Consider the following 5,407-nt stretch of genomic DNA (forward strand, 5'->3'; position numbering starts at 1 on the left):
AAGAACGAAAGTCAGAGTATTGAAGAGGATTAGATACCCTCGTAATTCTGACCATAAACTATACCAACCTACAATTTGTCAAAGTCGATCTTGACTTGGCAAGAGATTAACCGGGAAACCAAAGTTTATTGGTTCCGGGGGAAGTATGGTTGCAAAATCGAAACTTAAAGGAATTGACGGAAGGGCACCACCAGGAGTGGAGCCTGCGGCTTAATTTGACTCAACACGGGAAAACTCACCCGGTCCAGACATCTTAAGGATTGACAGATTGAATATCTTTCATGATTATATGGGCGGTGGTGCATGGCCGTTCTTAGTTAGTGGAGTGATCTGTCTGGTTAATTCCGATAACGAACGAGATCTTCTCCATCTAAATAATGAAATTCACTATATGTGAATTCAAACACTTCTTAGAGGAACTATGCGGAATTAAATACCGCAGATGAAGTGAGGCTATAACAGGTCTGTGATGCCCTTAGATGTTCTGGACTGCACGCGCGCTACACTGTGTACTTTTAGATTGAGTACTCAGCCCTTGGTCCGAAATGGACTGGGCAATCAGAGAAAAGTACAGCGCTTCAAGGGGATCGTCTGTTGTAACTTGCAGACGTGAACCAGGAATTCCTGGTACTTATGAGTCAACAACTCATAGGGATTACGTCCCTGCCCTTTGTACACACCGCCCGTCGCTACTACTGATTGGATAGTTAAGCAAGAATTGCAAATTCCTACTGTTGGGACTTCGGTCTCCGGCAACGGGATGAAGCGGATCGAGCTTAATTGTCTAGAGGAAGTAAAAGTCGTAACAAGGTTTCCGTAGGGGAACCTGCGGAAGGATCAGTGATTGATTCCTTCGGGCATGGCTGCTGGTAGAGGCCATGTCTGTAGTGCGCATGACGCTCTGTCGCTAGAGATTGCTTGGCAACCAATCTCGAATTATGTATCGAGCTCAAAAACTACTTGTGTGGATACATAGTTCAGCAGTCATGGCAAGGGACTGCTTAAAGGGAGACTAGTTAGCAAAAGCAGCCTAGCAGAACTGCAGCTATCTAGATCTCAGAAGCTGGGTTATAGAAGCCCAGCTATAGACTTGTGAATGAGAAAGGCCTAAAAAGGTCCACAAGTCGCGTGGTTAGAACCGACACGCAAAAATCCCAGCGAGTGACAGAGCGTTGCGCTGTTCAGTGGGAAAGAGTTGAGCTACTCGGGGCGCCCACTGAACTTGCTCCGAGCCAAAGGCTCGAAAAAACACAGCTTAGCCTCAGATCCTTTACATAGAAGGCTAGCTAAAATAAACTTACCTTGGACGAGGGTAAAGTTTAGTCAGTTCTTAGGGGAGAGTAATCCACAGCTTCTCGCCCTCTGAACATTCTCCCAGATATGTAGGTCTGGGAGAGTCTCCTCCTGTTCTTCGGAATCTGGAGGTAGACAAAGACAGTACGATACGATCTTGCATCGGGATGACTAACCGATAATGATCATAATCTGACAATTTTTCCGGCTTGAGGCACCGGAGTCAGATTAAAGACACATACTGAACTAAAGGCGTATGTGCAAAGCTTGTCGGAGTGTAGAGAGTCAAGCTGAGTTGACTCGTCACGTGGTGATGACAACAGCCATGTGCAAAACACTCACAACTTTATCGTCTATGTGGAAAAGGTTGCTAACAGCGCTCTCTATGAGAGGCCCTCGCATATAACTATACGAGGAAAAGGCGATAGAGTTGTTTGAATGTGGGGCAGGTTCATCGACAAGCTAAGTTGATCACATTCTTGTTGTGGCATCCTACTAGAATTGGTCACGGTCTGCACCAACTCTCCCCAAGTTGGCCAGACTTAAAACTAGAAATAAGGTTTGCAGCTATGTGAACCTAGAAACTGTAAAGGAGTTGAAAGAACTTAAAGGAATTGAAAGAGGCCTTGAGGTATATCCTCTTGGTAAAGACCCACAAAAGCTCACAAAAGTGGCTTCGAAGGGCAAAACTGGTTCATCCAAAACAATTGGAGAGCTTAAAGCAGAACCAATTCGAATGAAACACTATTGGTGAAACTTCATCATGAGAACGTCACAAGCTGATCACGCTCTATGATATGACTAGTATTATGTTGCTTCTAGTAGGCTAAGCGCAAGCCGAAACATCAACATGTGAAAGTCGTAGAATTTTTGCAATCAAACTGTGGCTAGTTACTGTGATGTTACTAGTAACCTGGTGTTCCGTCATATGGCCAAGAGAGCATTTGAAGGCGAAACTTCTGCATGGGAAAGCTGCATCATGATCAAAATTTTATATCGAGTATTATGTTGACGTTAGTAGGCCTTGGCCGAAAACGCAGCATGTGAAAGGTATAGATAAAAGTTATTGTTGCAGTCAGTACTGTGTAGTTACTAGTAGCTGGATTTAAGCTCAAAATGAGACACTGTTGGTGAAACTTCATCATGAGAATGTCACAAGCTGATCAAGCTCTATGATATGACTAGTATTATGTTGCTTCTAGTAGGCTAAGCGCAAGCCGAAACATCAACATGTGAAAGTCGTAGAATTTTGCAATCAAACTGTGGCTAGTACTGTGATGTTACTAGTAACCTGGTGTTCCGTCATATGGCCAAGAGAGCATTTGAAGGCGAAACTTCTGCATGGGAAAGCTGCATCATGATCAAAATTTTATATCGAGTATTATGTTGACGTTAGTAGGCCTTGGCCGAAAACGCAGCATGTGAAAGGTATAGATAAAAGTTATTGTTGCAGTCAGTACTGTGTAGTTACTAGTAGCTGGATTTAAGCTCAAAATGAGACACTGTTGGTGAAACTTCATCATGAGAATGTCACAAGCTGATCAAGCTCTATGATATGACTAGTATTATGTTGCTTCTAGTAGGCTAAGCGCAAGCCGAAACATCAACATGTGAAAGTCGTAGAATTTTGCGATCAAATTGTGGCTAGTACTGTGATGTTACTAGTAACCTTGTGTTACGTCATATGGCCAAGAGAGCATTTGAAGGCGAAACTTCTGCATGGGGAAGCTGCATCATGAACAAAAGTTTATATCGAGTATTATGTTGACATTAGTAGGCCCTGGCCGAAAGCGCAGCATGTGAAAGGTATAGATAAAAGTTATCGTTGCAGTCAGTACTGTGTAGTTACTAGTAGCTGGATTTAAGCTCGAAATGAGACACTGTTGGTGAAACTTCATCATGAGAACGTCACAAGCTGATCACGCTCCATGATATGACTAGTATTATGTTGCTTCTAGTAGGCTAAGCGCAAGCCGAAACATCAACATGTGAAAGTCGTAGAATTTTGCGATCAAATTGTGGCTAGTACTGTGATGTTACTAGTAACCTTGTGTTACGTCATATGGCCAAGAGAGCATTTGAAGGCGAAACTTCTGCATGGGGAAGCTGCATCATGAACAAAAGTTTATATCGAGTATTATGTTGACGTTAGTAGGCCCTGGCCGAAAGCGCAGCATGTGAAAGGTATAGATAAAAGTTAGCGTTGCAGTCAGTACTGTGTAGTTACTAGTAGCTGGATTTAAGCTCGAAATGAGACACTGTTGGTGAAACTTCATCATGAGAACGTCACAAGCTGATCACGCTCTATGATATGACTAGTATTATGTTGCTTCTAGTAGGCTAAGCGCAAGCCGAAACATCAACATGTGAAAGTCGTAGAATTTTGCAATCAAACTGTGGCTAGTACTGTGATGTTACTAGTAACCTTTTCTTACGTCATATGGCCAAGAGAGCATTTGAAGGCGAAACTTCTGCATGGGGAAGCTGCATCATGAACAAAAGTTTATATCGAGTATTATGTTGACGTTAGTAGGCCCTGGCCGAAAGCGCAGCATGTGAAAGGTATAGATAAAAGTTATCGTTGCAGTCAGTACTGTGTAGTTACTAGTAGCTGGATTTAAGCTCGAAGTGAGACACTGTTGGTGAAACTTCATCATGAGAACGTCACAAGCTGATCACGCTCTATGATATGACTAGTATTATGTTGCTTATAGTAGGCTAAGCGCAAGCCGAAACATCAACATGTGAAAGTCGTAGAATTTTGCGATCAAACTGTGGCTAGTACTTTGATGATGCTTGTAGCCAACCGAATTGGTTGAAAAGCCCAATAAGTAAGCTAACTTGGGAGAGCTTGTTGGAAACCAAATGCTACTAGATTGGTCCAAATACATCCTTCAACAGGGGATCACTTGGCTCGCTTTACGAAGAGGAGCACAGCTATATGTGTTAATTCGGTATGAATCGCAAGATTTGTTTACCGACCTCTCTAACGCAAAAGGCGGTCTCGGCTTCGGCTGTTGACTGCGTCCGATTCAGGGTTATATAACTCTCGATTGAACACATTGATGTTCTATTGTTGGTGCTTCCAATAAAATTGGAACACTTAAAGCAGAACCGATTCAAATAATAGCATTCTGATCAATGATTGCATTCCTTGATCAAGAACTGCTGGAGTCATTGTGATGGCGAATTTTCTTCATAAGAAAATTGCAAAGAGACGGAACTTAATGAGACTAGTATTATGTTGTTTCTAGTAAGCGGAAGCTGAAACAGCAACATGTGAAAATCAAGTTTTGTTCAATGATCTCGAGGCGATAAGTACTATGAAGCAACTAGTAGCCTAAGCATGACTCAGATTTGAGACAGTCAAAAAGACTGGCGAAACTTCTTCACATGAAAGTTACATAGAGAACTACAAATGTATACAGCGAGTATTATGTTGTTTCTAGTAGGCGAAAGCTGAAACATCAACATGTGAAAGTTGTCTGCAAACTGTAGAACGATATGTGATTAGTACTGTGCTGTTACTAGTAGCCAGTCTGACTGTAGAAGCCAAGACAAAGGGAAACTAATGCATCTGAAAAGGACAAGTTATGGAAAGGTATGCACGATAAGTATTATGTTGTTTCTAGTAAGCGGCAGCTGAAACATCAACATGTGAACGTCGTTGTGTACAGTAACCTAGAACTATATAGTCCTTAGTAACGTGCATTTACTAGTACCTGTAATTGGTATTCAGACTCAGGCAGTTTGGAATAGTTTGGCAAAGATGCACCAGAGAAAACTGGGATTTGATACAGAAATTGTTGAATACAAGTATTATGCTGCTTCTAGTAGGTTGAATCCGAAACATCAGCATGTGAAAATTGAAAACATTTCTGGTTCGAATTGTCACAAGTATTTGGTGATCTGAGTAGCCAAACTCACTACAACGCCAATTGAAGGCAAAAATTCTCAACGGGAAAAGCTATTCTCATTGAATGAGCTAACAAGACGAGTATATTATGTTGCTTCTAGTAGGCGAAAGCCAAAACATCAACATGTGAAAGTCTTGCTGAACAAATTTAATGTTGTTGAGCTCAGTACCGTGTGAATTAGTAGCCATAATTGGCGA

General features: G+C 42.0%; 1 pseudogene; it reads left to right on the top strand.

The window, feature by feature from the left end:
- Positions 1 to 4,182: 4,182 nt before the first annotated feature.
- LOC142356674 (5.8S ribosomal RNA) lies at positions 4,183 to 4,334 on the top strand (annotated as a pseudogene).
- Positions 4,335 to 5,407: the final 1,073 nt, after the last annotated feature.

This window comes from Convolutriloba macropyga, unplaced genomic scaffold, assembly GCF_964194025.1.
Source record: "Convolutriloba macropyga unplaced genomic scaffold, txConMacr16.3 SCAFFOLD_5391, whole genome shotgun sequence".
NCBI lineage: Eukaryota > Metazoa > Xenacoelomorpha > Acoela > Convolutidae > Convolutriloba > Convolutriloba macropyga.